Source organism: Manis javanica, chromosome 2 (assembly GCF_040802235.1).
Source record: "Manis javanica isolate MJ-LG chromosome 2, MJ_LKY, whole genome shotgun sequence".
Taxonomy (NCBI): domain Eukaryota; kingdom Metazoa; phylum Chordata; class Mammalia; order Pholidota; family Manidae; genus Manis; species Manis javanica.
Window position 1 is genome coordinate 77631721 of NC_133157.1, and position 13175 is coordinate 77644895.

The 13175-nt window shown below is 42.0% G+C and overlaps 1 long non-coding RNA gene across 1 annotated transcript in view; it reads left to right on the forward strand.

The window, feature by feature from the left end:
- Positions 1–30: 30 nt before the first annotated feature.
- Positions 31–13175, forward strand: part of LOC140847710 (uncharacterized) — a 92567-nt gene continuing 79422 nt past the window's right edge. The window contains exon 1 of the long non-coding RNA XR_012127765.1: positions 31–451. This is a non-coding gene — a long non-coding RNA (uncharacterized lncRNA). The remainder of the gene's footprint in view (positions 452–13175) is intronic.

A 13175-nucleotide genomic window follows, 5' to 3' on the forward strand; every position in this document is an offset into this window, starting at 1 on the left:
AGCTAACCAGCGCCGGCCCCGCCCAGCCCCGCGCGGGCGGGGGGGCTCGAGAGCGAAGCCGGCGGGGTACGTAGGCCCGGCCCGTTGCGGGGGGACGTTGGAGGGCTAGTGTCAGCCAATTGCGTGCGCCGCACCCAACGTGGGGTGATTACGCAGCGCCACCCGGAGCCAATAGCAGCGAGGCACTGGACGTGCCGTCCTCCCCCTTCACTCCCACCACACTCGCTTCCATCTCCGCCGTCTCCCCCGTCTCCCTCGTCTCCTCTCCCACTCCTCCTTTCCCTTCACCCCTCCTCCGCCAGCCGCGTCCACCGGCTCGGTGAGGAACTGTTCCAGGAGGAGCCGCGGGACACCGAAACCAGCCAATGAGAAGCGTCGAGAAGCGGAGACCGGCACGGTGGATGGGAATGTCGGTGGTAACGAGAGCGGCGGGGCCGGGCTGTCAATCAAAGTAACGTGGGGCTCGGCGGGGGAGCGCGCGAGCGCGAGCGCGCGCGGGCAGGAGGGACCGGAGAGCGTGCAGCCGCGGAAGCTGGGGGCTCGAGTTTGCAAAAACCCTGCCACTTGTTCACTTTTCCCTCCAATGAAAATGCTTAAGTATGAGTGAAAGTAACTCAGACTAACCGGGTAGTTTCTTAGGATGTGGAGGGGGGCTTTTGATAGTTCGAAAGAAACGCGTCATTTCGGTGCTGGGTCCTTGTTGGATGCTACTCTTTTGAAAGTGAGATCACATTCAAAAATTTCTGAGGATTGTTTCCCTTGAGCTGCATATACGTACATGTAGGAGTGTGGACTGTGCACTTAGTGGGAAATGCATAAATGGGCAACGCCTTGGCTGGAGGTCGTCGACTAACCTCATAAGACTAGGTTTTTAATGTCCACGCCCCCTTTGCACCCAAGTGGTAGAAATTGGGCTTTATTGAAGGATTTCAAACCACCTTGCAAAGGATCTGCCTGCCCTCGTTTGGCAGGAAGGGTACCCAAGGTGCTACCCGGGTGAGGCACCCGCGTCCTGTCGCAAATGCGATGCTTTGTACGCTGCGCGAAGTCTTGGGTCCTTGTCCTGAAAGTCCCTACTTCGCTGTGCTTGGGGGCGGCGCGGGGAGGAGGGGCGGTGTGTAACTGCTGAGAGTTTTAGGGGCCTCTTGGCAACTTGACCGCGAGTCTGTTTCCAATTACTGGAAACAGAGGACAATGGGATAAACAAACCGTCGTTGAGACCTGAAAAACCCGTCCTGCCCACCCTACCCCCCACAGTCGGGGTGTTACCCCAGACCTGAGCGATGTAAACTACTACATGGGAAGCGTTGGGTAAATGACGTGGCTAAAATTCTTATGAGGTGGAACTTGATTTAAAAGGGATTTTAAGGTTTTACAGACGGGCAAACTGTCAATCAGCTGTTTTTGTCTATTTAAATACGCCATACAGCAGAAAACCTTCAGTGTGGCCGCATTTATACTTTGGTTTAAAGACCTGTTTACTCTGTTTACTTGAGCTATTTTCACATGATTGCTGAGTGAATAATGCTGTTTTAGCCAAATGGTGAATTCTTCCATGAGAAAGACACATCTTTAACAAGTATTCATCTTATATTGGACTTAACAAATTTTGATATTAATAACCTCCACATTCCCATTATTCCACTTTCAAGGCATGTATTTAAACAGAATTACCTTTTATTTGAATATTTACTTTTGCAGAAGTATTTAGAAAATTTTTCTTGAAATATAAAGAGAATCATTTTGGGTAATACATTTTGTTCTTGGAGTTTTAAAACATGTACAATATTGATTTCTCTATAATTGTATTAATCCCAAATATCAAATATAAATAAAAAAATTAAAGGAGCAATTTTAGCCAATCTGTACAGGGCCATAGTAAAATCTTAAACAAGTTTGACATTGTGTCTTTGCAGTGTTCTCATTAAGTGGGGTTGAGGAGAGGGTTCATATTATTATTCATCTGGCTAACACAGAAAAGGAAAATGAAAGAAGGGCCGCCCCAATTTACTTGGTTAAATTGGGTTATGATGAGAGCAAGCTTGCTCCACATAAGAACTTGTTGAAATCGTGTGATCCATGAGCAACTAATGGCACTGTGAACTTTGTCCTTTGGCACTGTGTGTTCTTTGAAATCATCTAGTGATTGCGCCATATATGCTCTCTGTGGCCAGTTCATCCTATAATCAGCTCCAGGACTGTAGAAGGTGTTCAGATGTCACAAATATGCTGGGACAGCTGGGGCAGCTGAGACGTCTCTCTGGTTTACCCAAGCTTCATTTTGATTTACTGGCACATGATGGTAATTAAGTTTAAACAAAGAAATTAAAATGGTATATTTTGATTGAAACAGGAGCCTTCTGATTTCCTAATAATGAATCTGGAGAAAAAGAGTAATGATTTTTAAATTGGAAGACCTTTAATTGTGTGCATGAAGATGGTCAGTTTTTGATGGCTTCTTCCTCATACAGCACATCCTCCTTGAGAGAGGGAGAAGCCTGGGCACCTTTTCAAGGTCATATTTTCTCAGTGATTGTCATGCTGTATGAATTACACTACAAACCTCTCATCAAATTGCATTACAAATGATGATGTTTAAACAATCAAGTAGCTTTAATCTTATGTTTTAAATAAATGTATGTACAGATTGCCTACAGCCTGTTTAAAAGAAAATCATCCTACTCATAAAATCTGTAATTCTAGTCTTCTATTTAAAGTCTGTTAACCATAATTTTTACCTTTAACATACTCATATGTTGATGTTTTTACATGAAATAAAATTAAATACTCCACTTACATAGGAAATTTTTTCTGAAAAAAAGTCCCACTTTTATCCTCTTCAAAAGAAAGGAAAAGATTGCCAGATTGTTTTTGATTAGTGCATATATATATATTTCCATTCATTTGTTGCTGATTGTCAAATTTTCAACTCACCCTATATCCAAAGTAATTAAAAACCGGATGTTATGTATAGTGTAGGTCCTAGACACAATAGGAAAAATTATGGATGCTGGTCATAGGAATTATGCATCTTTTAAATCTGTTACTTTTTATTTTAAATATATCTCAATTTTTAAAGATCATTTTTGCCATTTTTCTCTTCCTCTTAGCTGTGAGTTACTGCTTAATGTATTTCTTCATTTGAGGGTTTTTTTTTTTTTTAACTGGAAGTTTTCTTATACCTAAGAATTTTAGTTCCAGAAGTTTTCACAACATTGCTTTTTTCCCCACTTTATCCACCAATCATTTACCAAAGAAAAGAGCAGGATGGGTGTGGGGGCTGGAGGGGAGAAAGCAGAGAAGGAAAAAAATCAGTAGCAGATCCATGCTACAGTAAAACCTCAAATAAAATCACATCCAAAGAATCTCTTGTGGTTTCACACAATATGGTAAAATTAGAGATTGCAGGAAACCAACTAAATTAAACTGGGAGCATTTGAAGAGAAACTCGCAGACTTTATGAAAATGACACATTGACTGACCAGAATGCTTTTTTATCAACAATTTCTTTGTTAAGAAGCAGATCAAAGGAACCTGCATATGTTTTCATTTTGTTCCAACTAGAAAATTACATCCAGATGTTTAATAGGCATTTGGTTGGTTTTTCAGCATTGATTAGATATGTTGGTTCTGTTTGCTTACAAGTGTAGCCGGATCATTAGCTAATGCAAAGAAATGTTTGCTGTGAGTTGCTAATTAGGGCTTTTGGAAACTCTCCATACTCAAGAACAATTTGTACAGTGGCCAGAAGAACTTGTGGGACTTGAAGAAGCTGTTTTCCCTTCTTTGTCAGGGTGGGGAGAGTCAGACAGCCCCGTTCTTTAATCTCCCTTTGCCTACAGTGAGGGAGATGCTATCCCGGAGGATCAGAGTGCAAATAAATTAGAAAGAGACCACACAGGCACTCCCAACACAGATAAATGTGCTTTTTCTGGAACCAGCAGCAATGCTGACTTTGGGGGTGGGGAATGCTAACATCTAAAACACTGAACATTAACATGTGGAAGATCCTTGGTGCTAATGTTATCAAATACACAGTCTTTTAAGTATACTTTAGAGACAGATGGCAAAGCCCTTTATGATAAATGAGTGTACTTGAATTCATTACTGTAGTACTTATAATTAAAAATGTCTCCTTTGCAATTTCAGTACTTTTACAGGATATGAGAGAGACCCAGCTTGGGAAGCAGGAAGAGGAGAGACAGTGGAATTACAGAGCCCAGGATGAGCCTGGGAGGAAATATAGTGTTTACTTTCAGAGCCCACTCATTTGTTTACCTTGTTAAAGCCCAAAAACTTGTAGGAGATTAGCCATTCACACAGTATTCAAATAAACTGTATGAGAATTTGAGGCACCAGGCGGATAAACTTCTTAGCTGGCCAATCACGTTTTTAAAAACACTTGGCCTGCAGAAAAAGAACACCTCAGTGAGGCCAAACTGAACTTGTGTTTATTTAAGTCTGTGTTTCTAGGGAGGTATTAGTCCAAAATAGCCTTTGTTGTTTGTTTATTTATTTTTATTTTGGTATCATGAATCTACAATTACGTGAGCAACATTATGTTTACTAGACCCCCCCATCATCAAGTCCCCCCCACATACCTCATTACAGTGTCCATCAGTGTAGTAAGATGGTATAGAATCACTACTTGTCTTCTCTGTGTTGTACAACCTTTCCCGTGCCCCACTACCACCTACATTATGTCTGCTAAACATAATGCCCCTTTTTCCCCCTTGTCCCTCCCTTCCCCCCCATCCTCCCCAGTCCCTTTCCCTTTGGTAACTGTTAGTCCATTCTTGGATTCTGTGAATCTGCTCTGATTTGTTCCCTCAGTTTTTTCACAGATGAGTGAAATCATTTGATACCTGTCTTTCTCTGCCTGTCTCATTTCACTAAGCATAATACCCTCTAGCTCCATCCATGTTGTTGCAAATGGTAGGATTTGTTTTCTTCTTATGGCTGAATAATATTCCATTGTGTATATTTACAGCATCTTCTTTATCCATTCATCTACTGATGGACACTTAGGTTGCTTCCTTTCTTGACTATTGTATGTAGTGCTGCGATAAACATAGGGGTGCATATGTCTTTTTCAAACTGGGGTGCTGCATTCTTAGGGTAAATTCCTAGGAGTGGAATTCCCAGGTCAAATGGTATTTCTATTTTGAGTTTTTTGAGGAACCTCTGTACTGCTTCCACAATGGTTGAACTAATTTATATTCCCACCAGCAGTGTAGGAGGGTTCCCCTTTCTCCACATCCTCGCCAACATTTGTCGTTGTTCGTCTTTTGGATGGTGGCTATCCTAACTGGTGTGAGGTGATACCTCATTGTGGTTTTAATTTTCATTTCTCTGATGATTAGCAATGTGGAGCATCTTTTCATGTGTCTGTTGGCCATCTGAATTTCTTCTTTTGAAGAGTGTCTGTTCAGATCCTCTGCCCATTTTTTAATTGGGTTACTTGCTTTTTGTTTGTTGTGGTGTGTGAGCTCTTTATATATTTTGGATATCAACCCTTTATTGGATCTGTCATTTATGAATATATTCTCCTATACTGTAGGATACCTTTTTGTTCTGTTGATGGTGTCCTTTGCTACACAGAAGCTTTTCAGCTTGATATAGTTTCACTTGTTCATTTTTGCTTTTGTTTCCCTTGCCTGGGGAGATATGTTCATGAAGAAGTTGCTCATGTTTATGTCCAAGAGATTTTGCCTATGTTTTTTTCTAAAGAGTTTTATGGTTTCATGACTTATATTCAGGTCTTTGATCCATTTCAAATTTGCGTATGGGGTTAGACAATGATCCAGTTTCATTCTCTGACATGTAGCTGTCCAGTTTTGCCAACACCAGCTGTTGAAGAGGCTAACACCACTGTATATCTCCACTGTATATCCATGGCTCCTTTATCGTATATTATTTAACCATGTATGTTTGGGTTAATATCTGGACTCTCTATTCCGTTCCACTGGTCTGTGGGTCTGTTCTTGTGCCAGTACCAAATTGTCTTGATAACTGTGGCTTTGTAGTAGAGCTTGAAGTTGTGAAGCAAGATCCCCCCCTGCTTTATTCTTCCTTGTCAGGATTGCTTTGGCTTTTCGGGGTCTTTTGTGGTTCGATATGAATTTTAGAACTATTTGTTCCAGTCCATAGAAGAATGCTCTTGGTATTTGATAGGGATTGCATTGAATCTGTAGATTGCTTTAGGTAGGTTGGCCATTTTAACAATATTAATTCTTCCTAGCCAAGAGCATGGGATGAGTTTCCATTTGTTAGTGTCCTCTTTAATTTCTCTTATTAATTAGGACTTTATTCTTTCTTTCTATTATAAACTCATCAGAATTCCAACTTAACGGGTTTTATCACTTATGAGTCATAATGCTTAGAATTTAAAGGGTTGCTTCCTTTTGTGCAGGCCCTTTGTGTGAAAAAGGCATTCATTCTTCTAAGAATAGACTGGTAAAATATTTTGAGAAAAATAAGAAAATCATTTGCAATAAATTTAAGTTTTGGTACAAATAATTCTATTTAAGAGATTTCTTTTGCCTAAACATCTATGTGCCAGCAGGTCCTTAGGTGAGAATAAAATAACAACAGCTAACCATTTGAAACTGTTTTTGAATAATTTCCAACTAGAAAATCAAATAGGAAATGTGGACTAATTAATGAGGTTAATTGGTATTGTATTGGAAGAGACACAGTGGTTTGACAGTGCCCTGAGAGAGCAACGCAGGTGGCTCCAAAGATTAAAGGTAGAAGAAATGATAGGAAGATATTGGAGGTATGATGGGTGGGATGGGTTCATTATATCTGCAGTGCTTTATTTGAATGCAAGAACTGGTGCATATATGGTGAAATAGTCACCTTGTTAAATCCAGATCATAGGTACATGTGTGCCTGTTTTTTGGGATGTTTGAAATAGTACATAGTCAAAAAACCAAAAAATACTAAATTGAGGTTAAAAAAATTATGTTACCTGGTGTAAATAGAAAATACCCCACAATACTCACATGTGACTTCCAAATAAAGAGGATGGGACTCTCTTGTCCCCTCCTGGCCTGAGCCAGGAGTTCTGTCCTCTTGCTTTATCTCTGAATAAAAGCCTCTGCCTTGCTCTCCTACATTGAGTGTTTGCAAAGTTCACTCTTCAACTCTGTGAACAAGAACCCCGACATCATTTTTGGGGGCTTGTCTGGGATAATTTCGGATGTGAGTATTGGCACCTGAGCCTGCCTTTTCTTTCACTGTCTTTATAGAAGGAAGCCGTCTATGGCACACAACATCGGGCACTCGTCAGCCACTTAAATGGGACTAGCCCAGCTGCCGTTCTCAAAGTCTCAAGTGGTAGGTTCCCCTGCCCCTGCGTTTCCCTCAGTGGATCCTCGATCTCCCTTGGGAGCTGGGAAAGTCACCTGAGTGGAGGCCAGGTTCCTTTTCAGAGGCATCTCCTCGGATGTGAGGGACTGAGGAAAGCTGTGGGGACCTGCGAGTCTAGGCTGAGGCTACACTTCAGCAGCTTCTCAAAGGCCCATGTGTCTGGAGTCAGACCCCGACAGCCCCACTGGATATCCGTGAGGAGTGTCTCTCTTTCTGTCTTTCTGACTTCCAGCCTGCTTCTTCAGGCCGCCCTGGCCTCTGAGTGAGGCAGGGGTGCTCTTTACTTTATTTACATGCTCTGTGTGTGCCTCTAACTTCATCCATTTCATGGAACTCAAGGTAGGAGATCTATGCTTCTTTATTCTTGACTAAATGCTGTACTTTTTTATCTCATAAAAATGTGCCTGGGCACCTGTTAGCCACTTAAAGGACAATTAGTGTTGGCTACCAGTCTTAAGCCTTGGGTGAAAAGTTTCCTGGTGTCTGTCACTCCTTGATCCCCCGCATCTGGATGAGAATGTCGGGGAGTGGCTGAGCTGATTTCCTACTTTCCTATCCTAATTAGGGGACTCCGAGGGCAGACCAGACTAGTAGATGGTAATCCTTGGATCTCCACCCTGGCTGATTGATCCAGTGGCACTGAATGAACCTCAGGCTAGGCTGCTGCCTATGTGAGATTCACCGATGACCCCCGACCTCTTTGACAGGTCAGATTTCTTACAGTGGGTAACTAGTAGGATAATTCTCATGAAGTGGCAGCAACTGGTGTTTGAGAGTATAGATCCACCCCCCTCCCCTGCTTCATAACTGTCTATGGCAGCCTCTGTCTGAATTCTATCACTGGCCTTAGAAAAAGCTCCCCTGCTCATTTGAAGCAGTCCTCTTGGGACTGTGCCACTTCCTCTTGTGTAGCATAAATGAGGTTTGTGAAGTAGTCAAGCTGAAAACTGAGCCCAGCATGTAAATGGCTCTATTCTGTTGACCTCTCTTCCTTAAAGGCAGGCATCCTGGGGCTACAGCATTTCCTTTTCTTCAGCCGCTAGGGAAGCGGAACAGGCTTGTGACTCTCACTGACCACTGCTCTAGCCATGAGAAGTCATACAGTCCCTGCACTTATCAGACACATAGGGGCCTCTCAAAAAATGATCCCAAGTGTACTATGCCAAAGCTCGTGCAGAAGAAATTAGGGTCTGGAAAAGAACTCCCAAAAAGCGTAAAGTAGGAGCATACTGGTAAAGTCCCACTAAATCCAGAGCCCTGAGGCAACTCTTGCTTAGTGGGAAGGCAAGAGGGAAATCAAAGCAAGGTGTAGGCCACACTGGTAAAGAGTGGTTAAGACCAGTAGGCCTGGCAGAAGAGGTGACTGACTACTGTCAGGCAAGCTCCAAGACAAGGGGACACCCTCACAGAAAAGGCCAACCCAGTGTTGCACACCTGTCTTTGTCTTCTAGGTGGGAGCATCCTCTTCAAGTTTAAAGCCAGAAATGCCTCTGGCATGCATTCTGAATAACTAGGAGCAATTTGATCCCCAAATCCTGAAAAATAAGTGTCTTCTTCTGCACACAAGCCTGGCTTCAAACACTCTGATTAGGAAGGCTTCGTCCCTGAGAGAGGTATACAATATAATAAGGTTAGGCATCTAAATTTATTTTGCCACAAGGTCAAAATCCTGTGGACTACTATAATATAAAACCATTTTTCTAAATCCTTTTATTGGAAATCTATAGTACTTATTGGGTTCATCATCATTCTCAAAAATTGGGAGGTTTTAAACTAGACTTCCTGAGGTAGAAATTTATCTTCTGGAATACAGCCTGGCTTAAATCTTTCAAAAGAAAAGAATGCTTAAAGAGAGGCTTGACTTTGACATGTTTAGTGAAGGTTTTTTAAGTAATCTAGCATGGTTGTTAAGAACGAGTGAACTAAATAAGTGTAGTTACTGAACTTCTTAATAATTGTGTGTTACAGTATGTTACAGAGTTTATACCTACATACGGCTTTAAAATCTTTACGGTAGCCTAAAACTTTAAGTTTTGCTAAGTAGACATGTTTTGTGCTTATTGAGAAATTGTGCTGTAAAAGCACATTTCCAGAAATTATAAAATCTGTTCATAAATTTGTCAATTTAAAGAGTGCTAGTGTTATAGTTTACAATAGTTTACTTCTCAGTGTTCACTGAAAACCAAAGGTTCTAATGGTTTTAAGTTCTAATTAAAAGTGGTTAAAACAATAAGAAAAACATCTCTGCATGCTAAAAAATGATGTGTGTTTTGATAAGAGAAGGTCTAAGGAATGGAAATTCATTTTATTAAGGGTGAGAAGGTAACTTTGTTCTAAGGTACAGCTGGTTATTTAAGGAGGATGTAAAAATGAAAGTTACAGAAAGTTTGTGGAAGAATTGATACAGTCATGCTATGTGAAATTAAGCAAATGAGTCTTGACATCAAGTATACAGCAAAATTAGAATTTTGTTTTCTGTTTGTTAAAAGGACAAAGTTTTCTTAAACTATTAGTCTGTTCTTAATGTTGGAAGATGGCAAAGCATTTTCTAATTGTTTTGTCAAAGCAGTTTCTCATGCCTAAAATCTCAAAAAGTTAACAGGCATAAATTCCCCTTCTCCTATGATGCTACAAAGAATTTAACTACCATTATAGCTCTACCCCAACTGCAAAATGCCTCCAATGTGCTAATTCTCCATGCAAATAATCACGGATATGAAAGCAGTTTTTTCAAATCTGGGATGAGTGCATTTGGGTTACTTCAATGGCAGGATGCTTAAATCAAAAGGTTCCCCTCTGCTACCATTCTAACAACCATTGCCCAAGCTTCACCCAATACTTAGGCTGGCATCCCAAAGACCACTGTTTACATATTATAACTTTACAGGCTACAGATTGGCTTGCCACAGATGGAACAACTTGCCCTGGTATCTGTTGTCTAGCCCTAAATGGCACTCACTGGCTGTGTGGAGCTAACCTCTGGCTATGGCTCCCTCCAGGGTGGGTAGGGAGGTGCTCTCTCAGATTTCCTTGGTTGCAAGGATGTTGGGTTAAGAACATCCCACACCCTGCAAACTTCCCAAGCCTCCAACATCGATGGACTAGGAGTGTTTTTCATTGGTATGATCACCTAGCCTCCATTTTTATACCATCTCTATTTTGTCTGATACAAGTACTACAACACCTGCTTTTTTCACCTTGTTGTTTGCATGAAATATCTTTTTCCATCCCTTGACTTTTAGCATGTGTATGTATTTGGGTTTGAGGTGAGTCTCTTGTAAGCAGCATATAGATGGATCTTGCTTTTTTATCCATTCTATTACTCTGTGTCTTTTGATTGGTGCATTCAGTCCATTTACATTTAGGGTGATTATGCAAAGATATGTACTTATTGCCATTGCAGGCTTAGATTCATGGTTACCAAAGGTTCAAGTGTAGCTTCTTTGCTATCTAACCATTTAACTTAACTCTCTTATTAAGCTTTTATAAACACAGTCTGATGATTCTTTATTTCTCTCCCTTCTTATTCTTCCTCCTCCATTTTTTATATGTTAGGTGTTTTATTCTGTACTATTTTGTGTTTCCTTTGACTGCTTTTGTAAATAGTTGATTTTACTTTTTCCCTTTAGTTAGTATTTGGTTAGTTTGCTTTCTTTGGTGTGATTTTATTTTCTCTGGTGACATCTATTTAGCCTTAGGAGTGCTCCCATCTAGAGCTTCCCTTTAAAATATCCTGTCGAGGTGGTTTGTGGGAGGCAAATTCCCTCAATTTTTGCTTGTCTGGTAATTGTTTAATCCCTCCTTCAAATTTAAATGATAATTGTGCTGGATACAGTATTCTTGGTTCAAGGCCCTTCTGTTTCATTGCATTAAATATATCATGCCATTTTCTTCTGGCCTGTAAGGTTTCTGTTGAGAAGTGTGTTCATAGCCTGATGGGTTTTCCTTTGTAGGTAGTTGCCCGGCACAGACAGAGGAAGCCAGAGCACGGTCTGGGAGACATGAAGGGGTGCTGTTTGTGTCTCCCGGACCTATTGTTTCATTTGGATTGGCCTCTCTCTGGCTGCCTTTAATACTCTTTCCTTGTCTTTGATCTTTGCCATTTTAATTATTATGTCTTGGTGTTGTCCTCCTTGGGTCCCTTGTGTTGGGAGATGTGTGGGCTTCCATGGTCTGAGCAACTATTTCCTTCCGCAGCATGGGGAAGTTTTCAGCAATTATTTCTTCAAAGATACTTTCTATCCCTTTTTCTCTCTTCTTCTTCTTCTGGTACCCCTGTAAAGTGAATATTGTTCTGTTTGGATTGGTCACACAGTTCTCTTAATATTCTTTCATTCCTGGAGATCCTTTTATCTCTCTCTGTCTTAGCTTCTCTGTATTCCTATTCTCTGATTTCTATTCCATTAACAGACTTTAGCACCTCATTCAGTATGCTCTTAAGTCCTTCCAGAGATTGTTTCATTTCTGTTATTTCCCTCTGTACTTCATCCCTTAGCTCTTGCATATTTCTCTGTAGGTCCATCAGCATGGTTATGACCTTTATTTTGAATTCTTTTTTAGGAAGACTGGTTATATCTATCTCCCCAGGCCCTCTCTCTGGGGTTGTCTGAGTGATTCTTGACTGAACCTGATTCTTCTGCCTTTTCATGGTGATAGAGGTGGTTGTAGGCAGGTAGCGCATATGTCAGCTGGGAGAACAAAGTCCCTTCCTATTTGCTGGTTGCTGCCTGTGTTAAGTTACGCACAGACAGGGAGCAGTCTCTGGGATAATCATCTGAGCTGCCGTGTGCGGGGCTGCCCTCAGGGTAGCCTTGAGCCCCGTGGAGAGTGGCAGACGTGTAGGTTGTGTTATCCTGCGAGAATGGTGCCCCTTTGTGTTTCCCAGACCTTGCTCTGGCTTCCTCTCTCTGTGCCAGGCAACTACTTGCAGGCAGCAGCTTCTGGGTCTGGCCTGGGTAGTTGTGCACTGGGAGGAGACCCTGGGTGGTCGCTGTGGGTGGGGTGCTCCCCATCTGCTCTGCCATTGTGGCTGGGCAGTGCCTGCTGGGGGGAATGAATGGCAGGCTGCTTATTGCCGTGAGGGGCTTCGGGGCTGGGTTACCCCCCCACAAGGGGTTGGGGCACCTGAAGTTCCTTAGGATTCCCAGCCTGCTGGGCTGAGTGTGCTGGTATGATTCTATCCAGTTAAGCCCTTGTCCCTTTAAGACTTTTAAAAACCACCCACTTTTCTTTTGTCCCAGGGGAGCCGGCTGTGGGGACCCGCTCACAGGCTCTGTCTCAGACCCTACCCTTCCTTTTCTCTAATATACAGGACACCATGCAATGTGTATCTGTGCTCCCAGTGCAGATTACTAGGGCTGGTTATTTAGTAGTCCTGTGCTTCCACTTGCTCCTCACTCTGATTCTTTTCCTCCCACCTGTGAGCTGGTGTGGGGGGAGTGCTCAGGTCCCGCCAGGTCGTGGCTTTGTATCTCTTACCCTTTTCGTGAGATGCTGAGTTCTTGCAGATGTAGATGTAGCCTGGCTGTTGTACTGTATATTCTTTTTAGGTGTACTGTATATTCTTTTTAGGTCTCTCTTTTAGGTGTAGTTATATTTGTTGTATTTTCAAAAATATATATGGTTTTGGGAGGAGATTTCTGCTGCCCTACTCACACCACCATCTTGAGCCTCCCAAAATAGCCTGTGTTTATAAACCATCATAGGAGTGCAGATGAAGATGCCACTGAAGCCTATTCTCCCACATATAATGCCCCTTTGAGGCCTGCTTAGGTCTTACACATATGTGTGGCACCCTTATA